Source organism: Micropterus dolomieu, linkage group LG07 (genome assembly GCF_021292245.1).
Source record: "Micropterus dolomieu isolate WLL.071019.BEF.003 ecotype Adirondacks linkage group LG07, ASM2129224v1, whole genome shotgun sequence".
In the NCBI taxonomy this organism is placed as follows: domain Eukaryota; kingdom Metazoa; phylum Chordata; class Actinopteri; order Centrarchiformes; family Centrarchidae; genus Micropterus; species Micropterus dolomieu.
The window spans coordinates 23,962,810-23,975,907 of NC_060156.1; the positions used below are offsets into that span (position 1 = coordinate 23,962,810).

At 38.6% G+C, this 13,098-nt stretch overlaps 1 protein-coding gene across 1 annotated transcript in view; it reads right to left on the reverse strand.

Moving 5' to 3' along the window:
• Positions 1 to 103, reverse strand: part of LOC123974356 (gamma-crystallin M3-like) — an 18,589-nt gene extending 18,486 nt beyond the window's left edge. The window contains exon 1 of the mRNA XM_046054986.1: positions 66 to 103. The gene's annotated coding sequence lies outside the window, so the exon portion shown is untranslated. The remainder of the gene's footprint in view (positions 1 to 65) is intronic.
• Between the last annotated feature and the right edge of the window lie 12,995 nt (positions 104 to 13,098).

Here is a 13,098-nt window from a genome sequence, read left to right on the forward strand (position 1 = left end):
TAGATTCATGAGAGGACAGCTAATGAGTTAAAATGTCAACAAATGCAGTAATTTCATCAACTTACCAGGCAGCGTACTTCAGAAACACTGAAATGAACAGGGCTCAGCGCTGGAACTATTCAGTGTTTGGAACTATCGGCTGCCCCATGACGAGCGTTACTTCCACATTCCACAGTTCCAACAGAAGTCAATATGAGCGTCGTAACTCTCTTATTTAATGGCCCTGGGCAGGACTAATTCAATGATTGAAGAAAAAAAATGTATCCACTCACTTTCACACTGACTGAGATTACTCTGAACACCATGCAGGGGAATACATTTGTCTGATCAAATACATCTGTTACTAGTGCTTTTTCAGAAATAAAGTCTCTGTGGGTCTGAAAAAAAACCCCACTGTGAGGTATATGAGGGGGGAGGACATATTCATTCAAAACTTCAGATCGCATTGGATTTGTAGAGCTGGAAACAGTTTGTGTGCCTAATACGTTGACTGGCGTTCAACAATGGTTATATTTAAATTTTTGATCAAAATTATTGCAAGGGACAATTAAGTAGTCGCTGAATACTGGTAGGGACACGCCCTTACTAAAGTCTATGCCCTTGTCTTATGGTTATTCAAGTCTTATGCAACTACTCTCCAGTGTTAAAGGATATTGTCACCCCCAAGCCGTCGAGGAAGATGGCCGCTCACCCAGAGTCATGGTTTTGTAAGAGATATGTGCCTCTTAAAAGGAAGTTTTTCCTTGCCTCATGGTGGGAATTCTTGGGTGTCTATAAGTAATATTACTTATTACGAGTATTTTCTAGACCTGCTCTATATGAACAGTGCAATGACATAACTTTTGTTGTGAAATGGCACAAACAACAAATAATAATAATAATAATAATAATAACTGTTTTGGGGAAATATAATGCTGCTTATATTTTTTCTTAACCCTGAAGAGTTCCTGGCGACATTTTGTGCCATTCCGTTTTTTATTTTCAAGTCATTTTGGCTGTGTTGAACATATATAGCTCAAATTTGCCAGGAGATATTCTTTTTAAAGAAATTTTAGATTGTCGTGTCAGTTCTTTAAATTAGCTTAAAATGGCTATGCTACGCAAAAACCGACACATTCGTCCCTAAGGACAAAGAATGCCCCATTGAAAACCATTAAAAATGCCTTTTTTGATCCCGCATTTATCCTAACCTAAACTGATGAATTCCTTTATGTTAATATTTAATTTTTCATCTAGCTTTAAAATTTTTATTTTTATTTTTATATCTGGCCACCAGTTTGTGCTACGTTTTTCCCTTTTAAAGCATGCAGCAAAATTTCACACTTTAACTGTTTTCTGCAAGGGTGCCTTGCGCGTGAAATTATATGTGTGTCATACTGATGTTGGATAATGGTGTCTGTGTAAAAGAAAGGTCTGTGTGTGTATGCGCACGTGTGTGTCCAACTTCATCTGCAAAGTCTTTCCTCTTAGAAGGCCACACTATGCATTATGAACTAATTCAGGAATGAAAACGATGAGCAGGGAGAACCAAAACAAAATTGGGACATTGTTTTTGTTCTCATTCAGGTTGTTTATGCAGGTGCACTGCAGCAATGGTTATACACTCACCAGCCACTTTATTATGTACACCTTGCTATTACCGGTTGGAGCCCCTTTTGCCTACAGAACTTCTTTAGGCCTACTCCACACTTACACGTGTATTTTGAGTTTTTCCTCCTTTGTAAAAAAAAAATCTGTCTACATGAAAATGCAAACACACACTATCAATCCAATTTTATTTATATAGCGCCAAATCACAACAACAGTTATCTCACAGCGCTTTTCATAAAAGAGCAGGTCTAGACTATACTCTGTGGTGTAATTTACAGAATACAATTGATCAATCAAGCGCTGCCAAGAGCACACCAAACCACCAGGTGGCAATATGACCCTAACCGTGAAGCCATGTTGGCCAATCAGAGCCTAATAATATTGTAAACAAAGCAGGCAGTGGCACACATTCTGACATCAAACACAGCAGATAACGGTGCATGCAAAAACTCCTGTTTTCCTGTCAACACAACAACACTGCAACCAGCATTTCTTCTTAATCTTAATTTCTTTCAAAAATGTTTGGGTTCAGTGACCTGATACTACGTTTCCATGTGTAGACAGGGCCTTAAATCTTCATGGCATATTTTCAACAAGGTGTTGGACACATTCCTAAGAGACTTTGGTCCGTATTGACATGATAGCATCATGTAGTAGTAGTTGCTGTAGATTTGTTGGCTGCAGATTCATGATGAGAATCTCCGGTTCTAACACATCCTAAAGGTGCTCTATTGGATTGAGATCTGGTGACTGTGGAGGCCACTAGAGTACAGTGAACTCATTGTCACGTTCGGAAAAGCAGTTTTAGATGATTTGAGCTTTGTGACATGGTGCAATATCCTGCTGGAAGTAGCCATCAGAAGATGTGTACACTGTGGTCATAAAGGGATGGACATGGTCTGTTGCCTTTCTGTCATCTCGAACCAGTCTGCCCATTCTCCCCTGACATCAACAAGGCATATTCGTCCACACAACTGTATATTCTCTCTTTTTCAGACCATTCTCTGTATACCCTAGAGATGGTTGTGCGTGTAAATCCCAAGAAATCAGCAGTTTCTGAAATACTCAGACCAGCCCGTCTAGCACCAACAACCATACCACATTCAAAGTCACTTATATCTTCTTTCTTCACCATTCTGATGTTTGAACTCCATGTTATGTAAACATAATGGCATTTAAAGGTTTAAATCCCCCAAACATAATTAATGTTTGATATGTATATTTCAGGCTGAAGTAGCTTTGAAAGACTAACTCGTTTAAAGTGGAAAAAAATATTAATTTAAATTAATTAAATTATTCACTTAAAAATGTGACACTGCAAAAAGGGCGGCATGGTGGTGCGGTGGTTAGCACTGTCGCCTCACAGCAAGAAGGTCGTGGGTTCAGTTTGCGTGTGGAGTTTGCATGTTCTCCCCGTGTCTGCGTGGGTTCTCTCCGGGTACTCCGGCTTCCTCCCACGATCCAAAGACATGCAGTCTAGGTTAATTGGTGACCCTAAATTGTCCTTAGGTGTGAGTGTGAGTGTGAGTGGTTGTTCGTCTATGAGTGGCCTTGCGATGGACTGGCGACCTGTCCAGGGTGTACCCCGCCTTGCGCCCGATGTCAGCTGGCTCCAGCCCCCCCGCGACCATGTATCCAGGATAAGCGGTTGATGATGGATGGATGGATGACACTGCAAAAAAAACAAAAAAACACCAATGCATCAAAATCAATGTTGCTGCCAATCAGCTTAAAGACATGGCCGTGGTATGTTCAAGATTGTTTCCATGGAAACTAATCTTTGGTTTGACTCAGACAGCTAGAAAAAGGAAATGATTAATCACTACGATAAAGTTATTACAGTTTTTCTCAAAACTGTGAAGCCAGCAGTTCATACATTCCAGTAATCTAGTTTCACAGAAATAACTGATAATAGATGAATATTTGAATTCAGTTACAGTAGAAACATGCTCATTCTCAGGCTTTAGTGAAATTTAAAACTATAAGAATAATCATAATCTTTATTTATAAAGCACTTTTCTAAAATATATTAAAGTGATTTCACAAATGCAAAAGACAAAAAACACAACAGTTAACAAGATATAAGATTAAAGCAAGAAAAAACTAAAGAAATTAAAATACAGTTAAAAGAAAAATAAATAATTAAATAAAATCAACTAAAATCAATAAAATCTTTCCTATAAATGTATATTTTAAGAAGGGACTTAAGAGTTGACTGACTCAGCCACCCTGATTACCCTGCCTGTATAAATCTAATATAAAACATTTTATCATAAACAGCCAGTTTAAAGAATCTAAAACATCATATTTCTTTCTTTGCGATCATAGTTCTTTGTTGTGGTCAAAAATCTGCCAGCTGAGTTCTGGACAGTCTGGAGTCGTTCAATAGATTTTTGGGTCAAGCAAGAAAAAAGGCAGTAGCAGTAATCCAGGCATGATGAGATAAAGGCATGCAAAATGGTCTCAGTGTCTTTCAAGTTACCATTGATCTTATATGATCATGATCATATGACCCACTAAGGAACCAGCAGATGGCAGTATTTGCTTTGCCATTTGCTGGGACCAAATCAGGATCTCTGTTTTGTCTGAGTTTAGCTGAAGGAAATGATTTAACATTCAATTTTTGACATCACAGAGGCAGTCGGTAAGTGAGCATTCCAGGGTCTATGGATCTGACAGTCAGGTACATTTGTATGTCATCAGCATAAACATAAAAATAAACACCATTTTTCTGGATAATGTGTCCAATGGGAAGCATCTTATCACATGTTGTCAAATGGATTTTACAGTTATCATTTCTCAAACACCTGCAGGGTTTTATACTAAATTTACCTGGCAGACATCCGAGGGAGACACAACAGGCTTTTCATACAGATGGGAAGTATGTACACTAGGGCTGACCCCGAATAGACAAAGGTTCGATGCTTTGATGGGCGGAGCCTGATTCAACTGTCAATCTCACAGTCAAAGCTTCGCAGCGAAACAAGGATCATGCCATTTTGACGATATGGGGGTGCTCAACGTCTGATTTTACATAGAACTACCAGTTAACATATGGCCTATTACAATATACATTTCAACGTTTAATGCTGTAAATAAAAACAATAACAACATGGAAAAAAATAAAACTTTCAATAAATGTTTTTAAAGTGGGTAAATAAATCCAAAAATGTAATCCCAACAGGGTCGTCAGTGCGCATGTGTAGGCGTAGCGTATATGTGAGCCCCAGCTTCACCGGTGTTGTGGCGAGTTGTCCGCACCTCGCGGGACTTTTAGATAATTTATCACCGTTGATGAACCACACAAAGAATCTTATATTGTTTTTAAATAGCCGGCTACTTTAAATAGACCTGCGAGGAACCGAGACGTGCATGAAGTTGTTGGCAGCATAGGCATGCACGCTAAACTCTGTACAAGACCGGTGAATGACAGGCGAGAGAGAAAAGGTCAACAATAAGCCTCAGTTTAACTTGAAATTTACAGTGTAAGTTGAATGAATAGAGACTGCAGCTTCTCAAGATTAAAGCGGAGCCACCATGTTACCCACCCCTCGCTATCGCCGTGCACAAAAACACACGATTCAACAATGAGTCGACTATAGGCAAGACTTGACGATTCTGATTCGACTATGTAAATCCTTAGTCGGGGACAGCCCTAATATACACCAAGTCAAAAGGTATAGAACACCCCCATTTTTCTCTTTTTTATTTATTGGTTGATCCTACAGTGAAATAATGAACAAAACTCCTTAATTACTTTTGCATCTGAAAATGTCTCAGTTTTGGTGACAAACGTTTTTAACTTTGGCAGTTTGCTGCTTATTTTTGTAAATTTGTAAAGTTTTTCACTGGACTTGAACTACTTATAAGGGGTGACCCCGAATAGTAATAGTAATATTTGATGCTTCGATAGAAGGAGCCTGGTTCGACTGTGGAGCCAAGCTCACAGTTGAATCTTCGCAGAGGTGTTATGCAATGAGGCTAATGCCATTTTGGCTATATGTCTTATTTTACATAGAACTACCGATTTTCTCCCAATAAGTTAAGCTTCAAATCAGCGGTAAATGTACTGTGTAAATTACAGTGCCTAGTCAATACAGACTGCAGCTCTGCATCTTCTCACGATTAAAGCAGAGCTACTTTTTGGTTTGATAGTGCTCCTGGCTGTTGGGAGTTGTATTGTTGGTGGCCAAGACAAGGGGCATAAACATCTGAAGGAGGCACTTAAAGCTTGTGGAAATCCTAACTAGACCTTTGTGAAAAAAAGCAACAAGATCCAGGAAGAATACCAATACAACAGGTGATTAGGAAAGAAAGAGTAAACACAACATCGTGATTCCATATGTGTTCCATACCTATCAAAACACCACAGCCCTGTGTTTTTTAAAATTAAGAAAACGCTAAAACAGACAATGGTCCACCTTAAAGACCACACCCAAACGAAAGAAAAGCAATATAGTATATGCTGTCTAATGCAGTGAGGAATGCACAGTCTATGTATGGTATATACACACACACACACTTATTTTAACCTGGAAGTCACGTTGAGGGTAAAACCTCTTTTACAAGTGAAAACTGAACAGGATAAGTTGGAAAACTGCCAACTCCTCCCCTCCTGCGGACATGACATTGACATTGTTTCATTTCCTCATTCATGCTGTCAATATCAAAGCACATATCTGAACATATTTACATCTTTAAAAACTTTAAAATCCTGGATGTATAGGCTATTAGTTTTTCATCCAAACATGACCTTGAACATGACCGCTTTTGTGATCAATCTGTCATCGATGTAAGGACAGATCTCTGCACATCATGGATTTTTCCTCATCACAGAATGAAATCTATGTCTGTCTTTAGGTAGAACACTGTGACAGTTGCACTGAAAACACTTACTGTGGGCTACATTACTATGGAGGACTGATTCTGACAAATTCAGAAATAAATACAGAAATAAATAAATGCTCAAAAAATAAATAAGCATATAGCATATCTATTTTAATTAGCTTCTTTACTTATTCACCTTTGTAATAATTTCCTTATTTATTGATTGTCTGATATAATCTTCAACTTTTTAATTTTTTTATTAATTACTTATTTTTTAAATGTATTTACTTATGTGTGTTTTAATATTTTTCTCTGTTTTATTCTTCCGTTGCATTTTCTACCCTATTTATTTTCACCCATGGTATTTATTTCTGCCTGTCCTTTATACATTTCTGTATGCATTTCTGCCTCATTATGCAAATGAGGAGGGGCTGTGTCTCAAGGGCTGAACTTCTCTCCTATTGGTGGACCAGTCAGACAGGAGAGCTCTAGGCCTACTCTACCTGCACACATCAACAAGCTTGCTCTTCACACAGTCAGATGGCTTCCTTCAGTGCGCTGAGGTGTTTAGCAACTCTGTTTGAAGACACTACCAACCATGTCTTCCTTCTCTTTTCATGTGGACGCTCTGACAGAGTGTTTTCAGTTTGCTGCGTGCATGGACACAGAATTGCAGTATAGGGAGAAGCACACGGTCACTTGCTGCAGCTAAATCTGTAGTGCACTTGTATTCAATTCTGTATGGTAAATTCAGTTTTAACGGAGCAGAGCGAGCTGACAGGCAGAGTTAGAGACTTTTTCTGTCTGTTTCTCTCTTTACAAAGACACATGTTGCAGTCTGAGAGTCTTATCTGAAGAGGGCAATGAAGTCTCAGTAGTACACGATGCGAGCACCACATACAACACAATTTATCAAATTACCCAACGGATATACAGTGTGAAAATAAGATTAATTGGATTATACTCACAGGAAGAATAAAACCTGTTTACATGCGTCTATTAAAAGTAAAATAACACAAAAATGTCAGGGACATTACTTAGATTTAAGTACTGCAGTTGTACATTTGAAATACTTTCCTACCTTTCTGATAGGACGTCTTGAGATGGTATAAAACATTTCTCCTTAAATTCTGATTTAAGTTGTGGACAACTATGACCCCAACATTTCACTGCCCAAGTCAGCTATAACACAAGCCTTGTTCATTAGGCTACTTGCTGTACAGTATTCGTGGACAGATTTTGTCCCAGGATTTATTATGCATTTCTTCTTCTTCATTGCATGATTTGGAATAATAAGTTGAGAAATGGGTCTGTTCTTAGTTCATCCTGCACTGCAGCAGCTAATAAAGTCCATTTAATCCCAAAAATGCTTTTCTTTTAGGCAGGCTGGAGCAGAAAACAACTCACCTTTCTCAAGTTGTACAGTAATGTCACATGTGTATGAAGTTGGATCAAAACACAGCTAATCTTAAAACGTCAAAGTAGAGGGGAGCCTAGTAGGCCCGTTTATTTTCATTCATTACACAAGATGAATAAGCTATGCAGACAGTTGTAAAAAATCTTGAATGTTCTTCACTTGTTACAGTTACTCAGAAATATTAGGGATGTGGGCTGTATTAAAAGTACCCCATGCTCTATCACACAGTAACGATGAGATGTGTGCTGTTCTCACATTCTTCCTCTGTATCTACACAAACAATAAGGCAGGGAAATATAAAAGGATTTTATTTTATTGTTTGGGGATTATTTTATTTGTTGCTCTCCTTCTCCTCCTCCTTCTCTGACGAATATGGTTAAGTTCTCCACATGCCTCCTCCTGTGTTTTCTGTGCAAAACTTAGAAGTACAGTAACTATCCTACATTAAATCATTTCGACTGGTTAAGTGCAGTAAAGTTAACTTTAAATTGACTCTACCACCACACATAAAACACTGCTTAATAGCAATCACATTTAACAGAAGCATAAAATTCTTCGTAATGGTAATTGTCAAGATTAGTTTATTTGTTAGTCACCACCACTAGCTTAAGAGCTTTAGCCTATATGATATTAGCACTACATAAATTAGCCTAGCGGCTAGCGGACTTTTACTCTCCTCATAGCTTAACAAGTTACATGTATTATTCATAATATTTCTTACTCACTGCTGGTTAAATCACTGCATCTCCCGACACAACACCAATGGCGTTTTTGTTGAAACAGCTCACTTTCCTGCAGTTCTGTGTCCGTATACGTTGCTAAATGAAAACTCTGTAGGTCAGAGTGTCCACATGAAAAGAGAAGGAAGACATGGCTGGTAGTGTTTTCAAACAGAGTTGCTAAACACCTCAGCGCACTGAAGGAAGCCACCTGAATGTGTGAGGAGCAAGCTTGTTGATGTGTGCAGGTAGAGTAGGCCTAGAGCTCTCCCGTCTGACTGGTCCACCAATAGGAGAGAAGTTCACCCCTTGAGACACAGCCCCTCCTCATTTGCATAAGGTTATAACAGTAGAAGATTATAACGGACAATAAATAAATAAGGAAATTATTATAAATGAAGTAAAGAAGCTAATTAAAATAGATATATACATTTATGTCTCCTTGTATAATTTAATTACTATCTACATTTATTTATTGACTATTTTTTTTGCATTTAATTGGATACTTATTTATTTATTTCTGTATTTATTTCTGAATTTGTCAGGATCAGTCCTCCATACATTACTGCAGTAATCACTGTTTAAACTAATCTGCAACCTAGAAAACTGATCAATGAACAGTAATCTATCATATTGTAGTCGCACTGATTGGAACATTCCTATCGTAGTTATCACACTGGAGATAATGTGAATATTTCTGAGTGGGGATGACTGGTGCAGCTAAAACAAATAGGCCTAAATGCAGTTTAAAGTGAGTTTTTCATTATTAGCTGCACATATTCTGAATGTGTTGTCAGCAATAATAAAATTATTTATTTTGAACCCATAGACACATTTCCACTACAAAAATAAAAATGTTTAGGCTTACCTACTGGATGTGACTGTGACTTTAAAATCACATGTTCATGAGTAAACTGTGTCTTATATTTGATCTTTACCCATTTTCATAATCAGGTAGCTGATTTCCACCGGCATTTTGTCCCATTGGGTTACAGCTTAATAAATATAGCCTTCCTATTTAAAATTCAATGTAATGGGCTGTAGGAGAATTCCAGCACTTTACCATTCATTAAGGAAATTCTAGTCTGGTAAATGATGAATGAGCCATGGTGAATCATAGTGTTGGGGCTCCATTGATGATGCCTTTTTTCCATCCCCACACAGGCGCTTCCATCAGGCCATCAACACCACTCAGAGTTGATTGAACCAATTCTGATCAGCTGTTCGGGAACTGAAAGAATTCCAACTACAGAGCTCAGGGTTAAGCCCAGAGTTTGTAAAGCCTGCATTCAGAAACAGGGCCCTATTGAAACTATCACACATACAAACAATGAACGGGCAACAACTGAAAGACAGACAACCACTGAAATACACAGGTGGTGGGGGGGAACTAATTACACACAGGTGACACTACTCAGACAATCAGACAAGCACAGTAGGTAAAACCCGACAAGAGACACTAGGGCAGACTAACTACAAACTACAACAGGAAGTAAAGTGAAAATGAAACACACAAAGAACAAAGTGAAACATAACACAGACAACATAAATGACTTGCTGACAAAATCCAACAAAAGTAAAGAACACAGAGACAGTAAAACAAGACTAGAAACACTAATGAACTCATAACAAGGAAACCTGACTAATAAACAAAGTAACACATACTACAGAGAAGAGCAAACACAAGGACAGGGAATGAACACAGAAAACAAATACAAAATAATAATAATAATAATAATAATAATCTTCATTTGTAGAGCACTTTTCAAAAACAAGTTACAAAGTGCTTTAGCAAGTGTAAAGACAATAATACCCAAGAGACAAGAAGATAAAAGCATGAAAAACATTGAAAAGACTAAAATACACGTTTAAGATAAATATAAAATTAGTAAAATACAATAAAATAAAAGGGATAAAATAAAGTTAAATAAGATCGGGAAAGGCTCTCCTATAAAAGTATGTTTTAAGAAGGGACTTAAAAGAGTTCACTGACTCAGCTGACCTGATTTCCTCAGGCAGGCTGTTCCAGAGCCTCGGGGCCCTGACAGCAAACGCTCTGTCCACTTTAGTTTTCAGTCGAGACTCAGACAAGGAACAGACAACAGACCTCTGCCCGAGGATCTCAAGGTACGTGCTGGTGCGTATGGGACTAAAAGGTCAGAAATATAACAAGGCGAGAGGCCATGAAAAGCTTTAAAAGTGATCAATAGAATAGAGAATAAAATAGGAGTAATGTGGTCATATTTCTTTGTTCTGGTTAAAAGCCTGGCAGCTGAGTTCTGGACAGTCTGGAGTCGATCAATAGATTTTTGGGTTAAACAGGTGAAAAGGCTGTTGCAATAATCCAGGCGTGATGAGACGAAGGTGTGTAAAATGGTCTCGGTGTCCTTAAAAGTTAACATAGATCGAATTTTTGCTATATTTCTAAGTTGATAAAAACATGATTGAACAAGCTTTGTGGTGTGCTGCTCGAAATTTAAATTACTATCAAACCAGAAACCAAGGTTATTTGCCACAGGCTTAATGTGATTTACTAGGGAACCAGCAGATGGCAGTATTTGATTTGCCATCTGCTGAGACCCGATGACCAGGATTTCTGTTTTGTGAGTTGTTTCTGAATTCAGTAGGAGGAAATTATTTGACATCCATTTTTTAACTTCACAAAGGCAGTTGGTAAGTGAACTCAGCATTCCAGGGTCTGTGGATCTGACGGGCAAGTATATTTGTGTGTCATCAGCATAAATATGAAAAGAAATGCCATGTTTATGGATAATATGTCCAAGGGGAAGCAGATACAAGGAAAACAAAATGGGTCCTAAGACCGACCCCTGAGGCACACCATATTTAACTGGACAGAATGAGGAGACATAGTTGTTTACAGACACGCAAAACTTCCTATTTGACAGGTAGGATGAAAACCATTCTAGGGCAGTACCAGAGATCCCCACCCAGTGCCTCAGTCTGTCTAACATGATGTTGTGATCAATGGTGTCAAAAGCAGTGCTAAGGTCCAGGAGTACCAGGACTGAGCACATGCCATCATCAGCAGACATTAAAAGGTTTATTGGTGACTTTAAGCAGGGCAGTCTCAGTGCTCTGGTACTTCCTGAAACTAGATTGAAACTTTTCAAATATGTTGTTATTTTCCAGTACAGTGAGCAGCTGTTTGGACACAAAGCTTTCTAGAATCTTTGCAATAAAAGGCAGTTTTGAAATTGGTCTAAAATTATGTGGGAGGGAGGGATCTAATCCAGGTTTCTTTAAAAGTGGGTTCACGCAACCCCTTTTAAAATAATCAGGGACACAACCAGTAGATAGGGAGCTGTTGAAAACAGAGATCAAATGGGGCCCAACAGAATCCATTACTTTCAGTAAAAACTTCGCAGCTAAAAACAATACATCTGTGGTCAGATATGGTCATGTCCACTAATTCCACCGAGGAAATGCTGACACCCAGGGTAAAAACCAAGTCCAGTGTATGACCACGGTTATGTGTTTGCCCTTTGACATGTTGTTTGAAGTTAAAAGAAGTGGCCATATTTAAAAAGTCAGTTGCATTAACATTGGTGGGGTCATAAACATGAATATTAAAATCGCCACAAAGAACAATTCTGTCATAATTTAAAACCAGAGTAGATAAAAATAAATAAATTATAACAAATATGATAGGTTACAGCCCTCCAAGAGTGAGAACTTCAAAGGAGTTAAATTCATCACAGCGTACTTGATGACATTTAAAATATTTCCTATACACACACTCTCTAGCCCACCACCACGACCACTGACCCTCGGTTGACCCACATTTCGGTTTACTGGTCTATGCGTGATGATGACAGGAATAGAAGTCTTTGGAACTACGCTGGGAGCAGACAGTTTTACATGCCAGCAGGTGGAGACAGTTGTTTGTGGCAGTGAGGCAGAGATCTGTTCAGTGAGCGGTGGTGTGTCCAGGTGTGCTGCATGAATGATTAGTCATTCACGTAAGTCATGTGTGGACCGCACCACATGCTGTATGTGAGCAGCTAACATTTCTGAGCCGTTTGTTTGGGTGAAGTCCGTCTGTCTTAAAAAGAGACATTCTTTGCCAGAAAATATTAAAATTATCCACATAACACACGGTGAGCCCTGCAGGCGGACTGGAGCCAGTCGTGAAGGCCAAGGAGTCTACTGAAGTGGCCAACACCGCGACCAACTGTGGGAATGGGACCAGAGATAAAAACGGACCAGTTTAAGACGGAGCTTCTGACAGGTAACTACAGACGCCAACACATGCGCAGAGTGTAGATTACGTTAAACACTAAGTAAGACCAGGTGGAGGACATAAGGTAGTCAGAACGCAAGCAGTTGAAACCAATGAGGGAGAACAGAGGAACAGACTAAAATGCAGAAAGACACAGGAACTGATATCCAAAACACAGAACAGATCAATCAAATCACAATCAAATAAACAACAAAACAGACAGAAACCAGGCATGAATCAAGCACCCGAGAATAACCGAATAAAACAAGATGAAGACAGGCACAGATCAGGATAGTGACAATATT